Source organism: Gobius niger (genome assembly GCF_951799975.1).
Source record: "Gobius niger genome assembly, chromosome: 10".
Taxonomy (NCBI): domain Eukaryota; kingdom Metazoa; phylum Chordata; class Actinopteri; order Gobiiformes; family Gobiidae; genus Gobius; species Gobius niger.
Window position 1 is genome coordinate 15,251,153 of NC_136861.1, and position 15,308 is coordinate 15,266,460.

Sequence of the window (15,308 nt, forward strand, 5' to 3'; positions counted from 1 at the left end):
AGCACAATATAATCTGCTCATTAACAATCTAACTTTGTAGTAGTAGACACACAATGGAATAATGTGTATTATTTATTTATTTAAGTTTATTTGAATAGGGACAAGTCTGTCACATAAACTCATGTTACACACTACAACATTTTAGCCAAAGCTAGTTCTCAATGTCCGTCCCCAGTTGGGCCTTTACACAACTAAATTAAACAATACATAGTTAAAACACATATAATACAGCACAACACTATATAAACACAGCAGAGCAGACGGTCAGTGGTCACATTTCTGACCTCTGATTAAAAAGTCTTAGGTTTGTGTTTGAAAAGGACCCAGTTTGACTCTCCCTTCAGGTTAGTGGGTAAACAGTTCCAGGCTTTAGTGCCTTGTACAGAGAAAGCTGATTGTCCAAATGAAGTGTTTCGTTTCGGGATCTGATAGTTCCCATTCTGAGCTCCTCTAGTCCTTGAACACAGCCCTGAGTGGAACTATACACTATTAGTACTTTGGTGGTACATAATGTAAGAAAGACCCTTTAGGTTTTGTCTTATTACGTTATGAATGGAACGGAATGGTAATGTTTATAGGTAGCGTTCACGTGACATCACAACATTCTAAAGATCCTATATAGAGACGGCATCTCTGGAATCACCCATATATGGTCATGTTCAAAAACAGTAAGCGGGAAAACAATCTAAACTTTCTCAATTATTCAAAAACTACTTTAAAGGGGGGGTATTATGCAAAATTGACTTTTTTAAGCTTTACATCATGTTATTATGTCATTCCCTCATTAAAAACATGCCTGAAGTGTTGTCTTGGCACATTCACGTATTTTTGAGTAATCTGTAAAAACTCTGATGGCAGCCATTTTAGGGGTAGGTTTGCCTGAGTCTTCCAAGGAACGCCCCCACCTCCTGGAGACGCCTCCGAGCTTTCGTCACCAGCCGAGTAACCAACCACTGCTCCTCAGCAGAACCCCCTCCCCACTGATGCCACAGACAGCGTGTGGAGGGGGCGTGTCGGAAAGGGCCTGAGGTTCTTAAAGAGACAGAGGCCTATTTCAAGACATTCACAACAGCCATTTTGAGAGAGCAATTTTATACAAGGCAGTTATTCTAATTTACTGCATTTACAGACCAACAGAAGGTTTCGTCATCATTGTAGTGAGCTATAGACTGGAGCTATGTGATTGAAAAAAGCATAATACCCCCCATAATACAAATGCTAAATTATGAATATAATTTTCTACCCAATAAAGACACAAAGACATAGAGAGGAGCAAAGTGGTTCAACAAACCATAAATACATAAATAATGGAGAATTCTAACATGATGCTATATGTTAGCATCGGGCTAATGCTAACGCTAGTTAACTTTATTTGTATGTGATAAATAAGTTTATATTTAGCCAGAAAATGGCTAAAAAGTGTGAAAAACTGTGTATCCCAGAAGATTCTATTTTCTCCCTCAGCAAAGCCACGCCCCCTTTGAAAATTGAGGTGGAGCAACTAAAAAATTCCATGGTTACTATGGAAACTGTGGTAACTGACAAAATTAAGATTTTTATGTCTATTTTTGGCTTATATTCCAGTAACTACTGAAAGAATCCACATGAAACAAAAACTGTCTCCTCTTCCGGCACATATGAACAAATGTCCAATTATTTTCTCCGAAAGTCACCAAGAAGTGGTGACAACCTTCGAAAACATGAACGTGATGTTGTCCTGTAGAAATGACTTGAATCCAAACACTGTGATGAGCAAAAACATTTGTCAAATTTTTGTTTTGGAAATTTCGTACAAAAACTGCGTTTCTCCCACAGAGTTGTATTGCCCCCTGCCCTCCACCTGACATTATGACATCATCACATTCTAAAACGTGAACGCCACCTATTGCTGGGTTGCAGGTGACATCCCAGCATTCTTAAGGTCTATACTATTATATAGAGGAAAAATTATTTTGTTTTTGAGGAAATTTTTGGTCTTGTACAGAGAGATCATGAACCCAGTGACTGATATTGATGATATTTTTTTTTATTCATATATTTTCTTTTTAGCTACGACTTGTGAAAGTGTAATGCTGGTAATAGGAAAAACTGGCTCCTGCACCCGTTGGGTCCAATGATATCATCACATTCTAGAACCTGCAACCCAGCAATTGGTTGTTTCCCGGTTCGTGAATGTGATGATGTCACACTACCCAGTGTTGGGCTTGGGCCAGTTTTTCCAATAACTGCATTACACTTCCACGAATCGTATAAAATAAAATGTATAGATTACAAAAATGATCATTAATATCATTGACTGGGTCCATGATCTCTCTGTACAACACCAAAAAATCTCCTCAAAAACAAAAATAATCTTACCTGCCCCCAACCTGTATAAACATTATAGGCCTTTAGCATGCTGCGATGTCATCTGAAACAATACATTTGTTAAGTGATGATGTCATCGCTCCACTTCCCGGTCCGCAGCTTTAGTCCTATTCACTCTAACGGGACTTTACTCATCTCAACCGTCTATAGCGCCGACTACAAGGCTATTTTTAAACATCTGACAGAAATATTACATTTACCCTGGAGTTTCTTTAGTAATGATTTTCTGGCATTAACTATCTAATTATTTTTTCCATACCCAATGACGGCTTTTCTTAAATATAAAAATATCTTCATTTTGCCCGGAGACATGGTGAGATATATTATTCTAATTAGGTGTAAAGCAGTTTTCTGTTGTTATTTCCGCAGAGGATTCAGATAAAGTTTTGTTTTTGGCTGTGTTTGTCTATCTATGGAACTCTCAACAGTGTGGACCCGGAAGAAGCTTATTATTGTGCAGGCTCTCAGTCGTACAGGAGTTGTCCGTCTTCTTGGGTCGTCTTCTGTACTCACTAAAGCGCACTTAAGTTCAGTTGAGTTCAGTTGAAACATGGTCTTTATCTGGGACTGCAGGCTAAGTCTAATTTCTGCAAAAAAAAAAATGGCAAACAAAATTAACACTGCTTTGAATTCTCTTCAGGAACAGACCCTGAGCTCTTTTACATTTCATGCACACGGCGTAGAAAAAGAGCCTATGGCAAGGAGAGCAGGAGTAAACACTGTTAGAAGTTTCCTAAGGGGGACACAGGGAACAGGCATGAGAAGAGACTTGCTGTATCGTGAATAAACCAGTCAACAGGCCTTGAATCCATATGAAACTGCTATACCGTGAACACTGAAACGTGGTTGGTAGAAAATGGCTCCTCAATCTCCTCATCAACGCAATATGCAAGAGGAGACAGAGATTCACCCGCACACAGAGCAAAGACGACCAACCTGAACTGGCATATTCCAGTTTGAGCCATTGTAAAATAGGTTTTGATTTTTGAAGAGACAGTCTGCAGTTTCAAAGATGAGTCATCTCTTTCAGACGGAGGAGGATTTCTGTTTTTATTTGAGAAGCAGGATTAATCTGAAACAAATGAGTACCTCGATCCACTGGTTCCTTGGTGCAGGGATCGGTGTAAAACTTTATAAAGACAGGAAACCGAAACACAGAAAGAAACGTAATGGTTACATTTCAGCCATAACCCTTCGTCAGGGAAAGCTCCAGGTATTTTCTGATAATATAATGACGGAAAAAGTCAACTGGAGTCTATATATAGCTTAGAAAAGTCCAAGCTTTACATTCTCTCATTCATCTGTGCTGTTTCTATACCAGCGAAACTGCTGCTAATGGTCTCGTTATCAGGGCTGTATGCAGCATTGAAGAGAAAAGTGAAATCATTTCAGTTGTTAAATGAAAGTTTCCTAAATAGTTTCTTCCCATGCTGCTTCAAAAAAATAGTTTAAGGTGCTTATGACACAATTTTTGCTAAAACGATTATATTTCAGATTGTGCTAAAGATTGTACCCAGCTTTCTTTAGTTTGGCCATTTTTGTGATGTTTAAAGTTTCACTTCTTTATTGGACACCGACAGGAAGTGACATAGAAGAAGGTAAACAATTTTAAACTGTTGCCGCGACTCCAGGACCCGGAGGCGTGTGGGTCGGATCACTGCTGACCCGTCTCACCCTGGACACGGACTATTCACCCATCTCCCCTCAGGCAGGAGGCTACGGTCTATCAAGACCCATAGATCCCGCCACTTGAAGAGTTTTTTCCCCACCGCAGTCAGACTCATGAACGATAAAGAGACCGAATAACTCAGTACAGACTGTAATCTGCTCTATTGCACTATGTGGTATGTCCACGCTTAGATCCGCTGCTATCACTTATCTTTGTATCACTTTATATTTATCCCTTTTAACACCTATATGTAAATCCAATCCCGTTGTTGTTCTATGTCAATTGTTGTCGTCTTACCATTTTTTACCTCTTTTTTTTTTTTAGCTTATTTATTTTCCTATTCGGTAACACGGGCCGGTAAGTCCTTGGTACTTACAGTGGTAATTCTAGATACTTATGGTGGTACTTACAGTGGTAAATACTAGTAATAATAGTGGTACTTCTTGGTACTTATTGTGGTACTTACAGTGGTAAATACTATTGATAATAGTGGTACTTCTAGGTACTTATCGTGGTACTTAAAGAACACTATAGTGAGAATTACAAGGTATGTACTTCTAGAAACAGTGGTAACTCTTAGTAATGAAGGTTGTACTTCTTGTTTTCCCTAGTGCCGTTTTATTTTGTTTTATAGTCACACAATCCTAGAAATCACTTCTGTGTGTAGAAGTACCACATTTACTACCTATGAATTGCTGCTGTAGCATCCTTGAATTAACCGGAAAGTACCATAGATATATCATTGTAACTACTAGAAACTTAAAATACAATGAAGTACATAGAAGTACTTCATTACTAAGAGTTACCACTGTATCTCTTAGTAATGAGCGATATAGTGGTAACTCTGTGACTCCCGAACCCTAACCCCGATTACTAGTAATTACCACTTTTAGTACCACAATAAGTACCAAGAAGTACCACTGTAATTACCACTGTAAGTACCACGGACTTACCGGCCCGTAATTTAAAGTGTTACCTAATATTCATGCCCCTAAAGCCTTATAGCTTAAAGTTTTATAGCCCATGTTTAATGTTGCACGTCTCACTGAGAAAAAATCCTAGTTTGTGAACCTGTTTACAAACAATGGCAATAAAAACTATTCTGATTCTGAGAAGCAGAACCATCAGTCACCTCAGACTCTCATTCACCTCTTCTTCTTCTTCTATACAGGTCATGATAACATAATTTCCCTGGTATTTTTCTATTAAATTTCTATTAAAATGAAGTGAACTTTAGTTATCATCATCATGCCGTTTCCTGCTTTTCCCTCATTCATACTGTACCTCCTGGTCCCGCTTTTCTCTGTATTGTCTCTATATTCCCCAACGCATATTTATTTTACACTAGAAAGAGCAAGGCTTAGGTTCCCAAAGCAACAGAAAAAGAAAATCCTGCATAAGCTATTGTGGCGCATGTTTCACGAAGAGCAGATAGTATAAGTTCAGCTGGAGCCTCGCTTCAGCGCGGGCTGTGAGAGCAGACACGGGGCTGCTTTACTCAAAGGGGCTCACTGTAGCACTTCAGACTCTTCCTCTTCTTTCAGAAAAAAACTTTATCTTTCAGAAAAGTACCTGAGCCTCCATCCTTCAGAGCCACTGTGAATGGTTTGATGATGTAAGTCTTACTTTTACTTTGCTGAGGCCTTTACCATCGGCAGGAAGGATGAAACTTGAGTGTTTAGGACTATTTTACATTTATGCTGCTTTTTCTACCACTAGAACTAGGGCTGGGTGAGGTGAGCAGAGATGGATACCTCAATATGGTTTAAGATATTTTGCTTCATCATTGATAACAATGACCACAACAGTCCACAAGTTTTTCAACCTCTTACCCTTCACCTTAAGCGAGCGCAATGTCTCCAGTTTGACTTTACCCAAATAAAGCTTCTTGACTGGAGAGCAACAGGGTAATGCCTCATTTGATAGAAAACTGATAAGCATTTTTGTCGTTGTTGCAACAGTTTTGTCACACTTTTGAAGAGTTCTTGTCATGTTTTTTTTACTCTTTTTTATTGCCGCGTTTTGGCCACTTTTCTGTCAATCTTTCACATACAATCACATTTTTGTTGCACTTTCATCCTCAGTTTTCGTTGCTATTTTGACTCAAGAGCTTTCAGATATGGGTAAAGCCAAATTGTAGACAATGTGCTCGTGGTTCAGGTGGGGGTTAAAACAGAACTAGTAAGTAACTTGTTTATCTTAAAAAATCATTTTCATAGTCCTCCTGGGGGTAATGCAAGTGTTAACCTGTTACCTGCTGTTACCTGATCAGGATATAATCCTATAAGGGTTAAGAACGGCAAATATAACGTAAATATCACTCACACAGATCTCACACATATTTTAGATACTAGAAGGTCTTGGCTTTCAAACTAGGTATCACACTGGCACATAGGCTGTAAGATCTCCAGTCAGTATGCTTTGAGATTTGGATGTAAATAATTGTTAGCCCTAATCCTAACCCTAGGCCTAAGGTGGCAGTTCAGTGGTTAATGGGATGATGGAGGGTCTTTCATCTCCCCCTGGTGTCTCTGGCCAGAAAACCACAATTGCAACTTCGCTGCCTCCGGATCTCAGCCACCAATACACACTTATGGAATCACGAAGAAGAAGCTAACAGGCTTATGGGCAAAGCTAACTGCGGGCTAGCACCACTTAAACAGTATTTACAGCCAAGTCTGAGTGAAATTTTTTTTATCTCCATTGTGTAATTGGATGAACAATATCCCTCTCTCCCTTTGTCTTTTCTGTCAGAGTAGCGTTTACTCTCACGGACAATTAATGAGTAAAAAACCTTAACATGCTACGACACCTGCAGTGGCGCTTATGGCCTTAGTTCTGCTTTAAGAGGTTAACATGTTTTCTCCCCTAATTTCTCCCTAATTTTCTCCCCACGTTTTACCGTTGGTTCCCCCTTTTTGTTTACATTCCCCCCACATCTTTCTCTACAGTTTCTTTTCCCCACATTTTTTTTTGTTCACAGCATTTGGCGCAACGTTCACAAACCTGATCAAATTGCTTGTTTTGATCAAATAGAGTGTCCTTTTTTTTCAAACCGTGACCAAACAGTGCTATTCAGCTGCTAAAAAAGTACTTAAGAAACAAAGCAATTGACATCACTTAACCTGGATGTTGTTCTATTACTTGTTAATCTGTTAAAAACACTTCAGAGACAAATACTGCAACCTTTGAGCAGTGAGCAAAAACATTCAATTGTTTTCCAAGAAGGCGGGGGAAGTATATGACCCAAACCTAACATTAACTCCAGTCCTCCTTGTCGAACATCGGCCACTTCCCGTACCATCCTGTAATAAAAAAAAAGACCCTTAATCATCCTTAATCACGCTGTCTCGTTTCCAAAGCCTCTGTTGTGATATTAGGCTTATTTAGACACACAACACTCCCCTGACGGCTCGGTATTAATCACGGTTTGAGAAGTGTGTGGGTAATTAGCCGAGTTAGCAGCGCCAAATGTCATCGATTTCCCAGGAGCTTCGCGAGAGAACGCAACGCATATAGCGCCTGGAGCGTGTGAGGAGATTAGCGATGCTCTCTTTCAGGCAACAGGTAATTCAGTTTGGGGTTTTAGATGCAACAAGTTCTAAAAGTTGCCACCTGAATCTGGGATTGCTGCGGGTTACAACATTATGAGGCTTGACTTTACGAGACTTGAATGCACTGAAGGACCAGGTTGTTTCATCTATGGATTTTTCTTCCTCTCTTTTATGGCACCGGCGAGTTTCAATGCCACGCTTAAAACTCTGAGAGAGTCCAGATGGGCAAGTAGTGTAGGAGAAGGAAACCGGGAAACTAGCTTCTTTACCGAGATTGCACAGGTGAAACCCAGGCCAGTTGACAAAGTTGAAAACATCATAATGGAAACCCCCAGAAATAAGCCCTATTTGGATGGGATTAGAATTACTAGGGACTAGGGCTGCCATTAAACGGTATCGGAAAAAAGGTTTAGGTACTACTGGTATGGAACAAATCTGAACCACATTTTCTCCAGTTTGACTTTAAAAACACAACAAAAAAGCTTCAAATAAAGGAGCAAAAAAGCAGCAAAAAAGCAACAGAAGCACGACAAAAACACTATGACAAAAATGTGACAATAATGTGACAATGCAACAAGAACTTAAATCAATCTTGTAGGTCTTAGCTTTCAAATGAGGTGGTAAGCTCCAGTCCAGAAGCTTTTAGACACATTCACTGCTGGGTTAAGGTGGGAGTAAGAGCTTAAAGGAGCTTAAACTTGGTTGTTTCAGCTCAAGTATGTATATTCGTTCTGCCATATATATATATATATTTTCAATTATATTCTATTCTTTCATCTTTTTATGCTATATTTTTTCCTTCTTTTTTTGCCCAATGTTTGCCCCATTTTTACACATTTTATTCTCTTTTTTCACCACATTTTTTTTAGGCTATTACCTCCCATTGTTTCCCATTTCCCCCAAATTTATCCACCATTTTCCCCTATTTTTTTTTTTTTATCAATTCTTTCCTTATTTTTGCCATAATTTCTCCTGAATCAAAACAGATTTTTACCAGTATAATTATGCCTGCATTTAAGCTACAGTAGTGCAATCAAAGCATTACTCCGACCCAAATGCTGTTTTTTTTATCCATTTAAAAAGTATAAAAGTTACACAGGCCTGCCCCGCTGTCATGGCAACGTTAGACAGACCAACATGGAGGGTCTGAGGGAAAGTTTGGATGCATTTGGTGCTAAGTTTAGATGGAGGAGGCTGTTCTAGAGCAAACGGAACAAAATCCCACAGACGTGATGATGATGTCGTTCGTCGTAGAGCGCGGTAAGAAACGGCTTTTCTCACTAAAGCAAAGCTCACTTAAACAAACCTGTAGGCCATCGGGTTGCTCTCAAAGTGCCTAGACATTGACTTTTGTTCCAGGAAATAGGAACTACTTTTTAATGTTGATTCTGTTGATGAAGTAAAATATTTAAACTTCTTCCACAAAACGTTCCACACACAGGCTCCCTGCAATAGTTAGTACGATAGTTTTCATACAGTGTCTACTAGTCAGCGTTCATTCGGTATCCATCATTTCCGGGAAAAAAGTCAGTAAAATTGAGTGAATTACTGACATTGCTTATCCCGTGTGAATGCCCATAGGAATTACCCACGTCCTGGTGTAATTTCACTTAAACCAACGTCCCCAGATAATTTTAATCCCTTGTGAATAGGGCTTTAGTTTTTCCACAAGCATTTTAGAATTTTTTCCAATGTGTTTTAATTGCAAGCATTAACTAGCAAAGGAAAAGTTAGTTTAATAAAGACATTGGCATTTCATAAAATCGAGATCAAAGCCATTCACGAACACACGGGGTTTAAACAAAGCCTGTTTATTTGCCGTAAGTAATGATCTATAAATCACACTTGTAGCTGCCAGAAACAGATTTAACGGCAGTCTCTGTGTGTGATGTCCTCCTCTGTCGGAGTTGTCACTGTGCCGCTGTGTCTTTGTTCTAACTCCAATTATCTGTTGTATCCCCAATCTACACAAACTGCCTCTCTGTGGCTGACGAAAACAAGAGCGAAGGCTGTGAAGTCCGACTAAGAGGAAATGCTATGAAGATTACATCACCTCGGCGTATGATCGTTTGCTGTTTCTTTATGGGCAATGTCAGCTTGGATTCTGCTCGGGTCTGTGGTCGCGTCGATTAACCTTGACGTCCCAAAGTTAAACGTGAAAATGGTCAATGTTTTCAAGCAGGTAAGAAGCAAAGCAGAAATGTAATGTTGTAGATGTAACTGTAAATGTACTTCCGACCGCACAAAGGACTGGGGACCCCAAACTCCAACTCAGTGCAGAGTTGTGTTTCTGCCAGACTTTGTTATCCTGTACTGTCAGATGCAAATATGTGACGTAAACTTAATAATAAAAAGGCAGCACAATCCCGATGTCCATAAGGTTTGAGTAGTGGTTGTTTCTTCTGCTGTATGAAGTTCTCCGGTCTGTATTTCCTGGAAGTTTAAACCACACACCATTACTACACTTTGGACACTCAAACTGCATGTATTATGGCACAATCGATTTGTTGGAACGGTATTGGCTTGGAGGAGCTCGGAGTAGAGTCGCTGCTCCTTCACGTCGAAAGGAGCCAGCTGAGGTGGCTAGGGCATCTGTTTCGGATGCCTCTTGGTCGCCTCCGAGATCGAGGTGTTCCAGGCATGTCCTAGTAGGATAAGACCTCGTGGAAGGCCCAGGGCACGCTGGTGGGACTATGTCTACGAGCTGGCCTGGTGTCGCCTCGGGGTCCCCCCAGAACAGCTGGAGGAGGTGTGTGTGGATCAGGAAGTCTGGGCATCTCTGCTGAGACTGCTGCCCCCGCGACCTGGCCTCGGATAAAGCGGAAGAAAATGGATGGTATTGGCTTGAATGTATTTACTTTTTAATCCCCCAAACGTATCAAGTGACATTTCCAAACACTGACATTATTTGAAGCTGTAGCACATAAAATACGGCATCAATGCTGTGGTGCCTGAAAACAGGTTTTGTTTTTAACTTGAAGCTTTATTTAAAAGCTTCAAGCTAACTTTGTTTATACCTGTAGGGAGAACTTGTTGGTTGTCGGCTGGCAGTGAGCTACATTCCATGAATAACCAAAATACAACAAACAAGACCAAAACAAAACCATAAAACATCCGAGAGTGCCATATAGAGTCCGACCACATACACACAACACAGCAAACTTTAACCTTACTGTTAAAATATCGGCTGGATTCAGGAGAAAACACTACTTTGCCCTCCACATATAACATCGGTTTGGTAATACTGACTGACGAGGACTATGATTTTCTGAGTGGCAAAGGTCAGTCAGCTGATGGCTGCCCTCAGTCTCACTGGGATTAACAACTTCCTTCGGACAAGAGCTGCTGCAGACAAACTCCCACTCACACATCACTTCTAGACAAGTGACATGTTTTTTTTCTTGTTTCACGAAGAAGTTTCGAGATGTTGACACGACCTTGTTGCTCAAACTTTCTGACTTCTCCTCAGTGGGAACATTCAGAGAAATGTCACACGATTGTCATTCAGAGCATCACAGAGACCAAAGATACTTGTGACATCCAGTAAAAGATTACGGCTTCACAAAAAGGGCAGCGGCTTTAAAACATTGAAAATACAGAATTTCTGACAATGCATGAGGCAATAACTTGCATCTCATCTCAATAGGCTGGAGGAGGATTGTTGCAGCGGCACAAATTACTTCATGAATCATTAATGGAGAATTGCAAAAGTTTGCTGGATGTCGAGAAACAATGTCACAGAGTCGTTTACAGCGACTGTAAGAGATGATTGTGGACTTCAGGAAAGACACAGCCCCATCGTCCCCCCTCGCCCTGACAGACTCACCCACCCCCATCTCCATCGTGGACTCCCTCTGGGCACCAAAATAACCCAGGACCTCAAATGGGAACCAACCATCAGCTCCCTCATCAAGAAGGCCTATCAGAGGATGTTCTTCCTGCGGCAGCTGAGGAAACTTAAACTGCTGACCTGGTGCAGTTCTACACGACCATCATCGAGTCCATCCTCCCTCCATCACCGCGTGGTTCCCGGTGACAGGCAGTGCATTGTGTGAGCTGCTCCCATCTCTCCGGGACCTGTCCACCTCCAGGACCCAGAGGCGTGTGGGTCGGATCACAGCTGACCCTTCTCACCCTGGACACAGACTATTCACCCCTCTCCGCTCAGGCAGGTGGGTACGGTCCATCCAGACCCATAACCCCTGCCACTTGAACAGTTTTTCCCCTCCGCCATCAGACTCATGAACAAAAACAAGGCACCGATGTTCTATGTCAAGTTGTTGTTGTCTTTGTCATAGTTTAAATGTAATCTCGTGCATGCCCTTATAGTCTTATAGTTTAAAGTTTTTATAGTTTATTATTTATCTAAAGTTATGTGTTATATGTTTTATGTTGCACGATCAACCTGTTCATAACCATGGCAATAAAACCAATTCTGATTGAGAGAAGATATTCGCTTTGAGTCGTTTCTGGTTGGGAACAGAATAGTAAAATCCAATCATAATCAGACGTGTTCCTGATGACGGCTGTGCAGTTCATCATGACTTGAATTGAATCCTGATAAAATCCTGTGGCAGAAACAGCTCACTGTTTGGAGTTTGACGGGGAACAAAGAAAGAACTTTATGCGAAACAGGTCCTGGAGTTATACATATAAATTTGTTGTATTTATTTTGAAACATCAATCACCGCTCCATCCAAAACAGAATAACAACAAGAAGAAAAAACTCTGTATCACTGATTGTCAGACTGACTTCATTTCACCTGCATGAAATCTCCAAAAAAATAGAAAAAAAACAAAACACATTTCCAGCTGCTCACTCAGTCTAAACAAACAAGACTTTCAAACGCGGCACAACTTTTTTTTGCCGACTTGAAGCGCTTTAATAATGATGATGTGGGCGCGGGGTTAGATGAGTAAACTCGTGCAGATGTCGGCTGCTCTGATAGAACGCCTTCACTTGGAGATAAACATAGCAGGTGTTGACTCCTTCTGTCGTTCCAGAGCCGGAGCTGTGGACTCGAGTCTGCACGGCACAACATCCAGCCCAAAGCAAACTGCTGAGCACAACCGTCATTCACGTATCACACGCTCTCCCAGTCAGCGGGGGAGGTCTCCACTGTTTCTGTAAGTCAGCACAGCTTTGTATATACGGAAAAACTGCAGTGTCAACGGCTGGAAAACATTCACAGTCAGGGGGATTTTCTCTAAAACGCCAGACGAAAACCGCACAAAAAGGTGACTCTCTCTCTCAATTAGATTTACTCTAAAAGAAGCTGGTTCACTGCAATAAAGTAAATAGAATTGAGTTGTTTGAGAGATTTAGTTTGGCATTTTCACTAGACTACCATAAATTCTCTAATACTGGCCTGTATTCCATTACCGGCCGGGCCTCTAACAGTGACCGGGTTCGCTCTGGCAGAGGCAAATAAAAGCCGGTCTCTAAAACAGGCCGGGGCTATTATTAGAAACTATAGCGGTAGAAATATTCCCCATGTTAGGAATTTGTCTCATACTAGAGTAAATGATAACTCACGTGCAGGAAGTAAACAAACGGGAACCCGGGCCGAGGGGGAACGCTGCGGAGTGGAGCTGATCCGAGCGAAACTTTGACACAGATTAAGACACTTTTCAAACCTCCTGTGACTATTTTTTGGAAACAAGGTGAGCAACAAATGTTGTGCGACCCTCCAGGGTTTTAATAAAGTCACCATCGCGTCCTCAAAGCACGTCCAGCTGCTCCGTGTGCAGGTAAGTCCCACGCCTCAAAATAACTCCTCCGATCAGCATGAGCATCTCGTCTTCTCTCGGGTCTTTTATGATCGATCACAAACACAAGCTAATTCATCCTGGAAGAACGACCTGCAGCATTCATTCATCACCGGCAGCTCCCCACCAATCATCCAATCACAGCCCCATCTCAAGCGGCACCTTCGCGACAGCCAATCACCGCAGCTCGTTCCTGCTTCAGCCATTCATCGCTCAGGACCCCCTTCTTAAGCTTCCTCGTCCATCGCCTGGCCTGTCCTCGTCTCAGCTCGTCATTGTCAACTGGCCGCCCCAGGTCTCGTCCTCCACCACCACAGTGTCCAGACTCCAGAGGAAGACTCTGTCAATCATTCATCATGGCCACGAATTTCATATCGATAATTCAATCTTCAATCCCCAATTATGATTCATGTCCAATAAAACTCTCCTATAACGCCACTTGAAATGAGTGAAAACCACTCCAAACCCCAGCTTGATATTTACTTTTTTTTCACAATCCATCGAGTCATTCCAGCAAAGTCTTTTTATTTCTCCAAATGTATGGTTTCATTTTGTTGACATAATGCTTACAGAGATCTATCTATATTGAATAAGCTAGTCATTAAAGGGGCTAGATGTATTTGTTAATTTTATACTCACTGCTGCCACCTCAGGTCTTGTGCGTAACTGCAGTTTCTATATTAAGCTCGTGCATGATGGCACTTCGGACCGAGCCAACTTTTTGAGTGACAGTGCAGGATTTTAGAGGCAGTTGTGGTGAACAGGTCTGGGCTCATTCTACACATTAGGTCATTGCTGGAACATGTAGGGGAGGAAAATAAAATAACATTTTTAAACTCTGTATTGTCCCTTTAAGGAAAAATAAATTAAATATTTTTTCCTCTTTGTTTTTTGAGGTTCAAAACTCATTAATTCAGGCAAGAATTTAGATATTGAAACCCCCCGATAAAAAAACAAACAAACAAACTTTCAAGCATTGTATTAAGCCAAATTCACACATGCGCCCTCAGCAGGACATTCATGGTAATGTCAGGATTTGGGAGAAAGGCCCTGATTTTATCCTAACATTTTGGTTGAAGGCACATGTTTGAACTTGGCTTCAGTGTCTTCTAAAGTTGAAAAGTTGATGCTGATCATGCTTTTGTGAATGAAGAATGCGGAGAACTTTTAGTGATTTTTTTCCACTTTGATCTTACTGAACTGAAATGCTGAGGGAGAGAACCAGCCGAGAATCTCCAAAAATGCACCGCTGTGTAAGAAAATGAATCTTTTCTTTCTCTTGTTAAGACGTGACGTTCAATGCATTTGACCTGGGATAGAAAGAGCAGTGTTCAATACAGTTTAATTATTTAGTCACTCACACGGGACTTTGGAAAGACCAAACAATATCCACTATAGCTACCTCTGAATAAATCTTGAGCCTGGATGCTTGTTTGCTGCAGACCCATAATCATCATGGTAAGGTCAGGAAAAGGTCAAGATAGATTTCCGTTAAGGCATCGCGCACGGAAAAAGTTGCAGGCTTAGCTTAGTTGTTGAACAAGCTAGATATTACTGAGGGGAATCTGTTTAAAAAGCTCATTTTTTTGGAGTTAAGCTCGATAAATCAGGATTGAAATTGGATATCGACAACAACTAAAAAGTGGTATCTGTGCAGAACGTCCCAGCCTCTGTTATGTGCAACTTCTACAGAGGGACCATAGATACAGACGGCATCTCGTCATAGAAGGGGGCGTGGCTTCGCCGAGGGGGAAAATATAATCTTTAGAGAAACACAATTTTCCACTCTTTTTTGCCATTTTCTGGTGGAATATCAACTTATTTATCACATACAAATAAAGTCAAGTGTAAATCGGGCCCATATGGATATTTTCTCACAGCAGATTGTGCAGTAGAAGTGAAAAAACGGCAGTTGTAGCTCGCGCTAGCTAACCGTTAGCATTAGCACG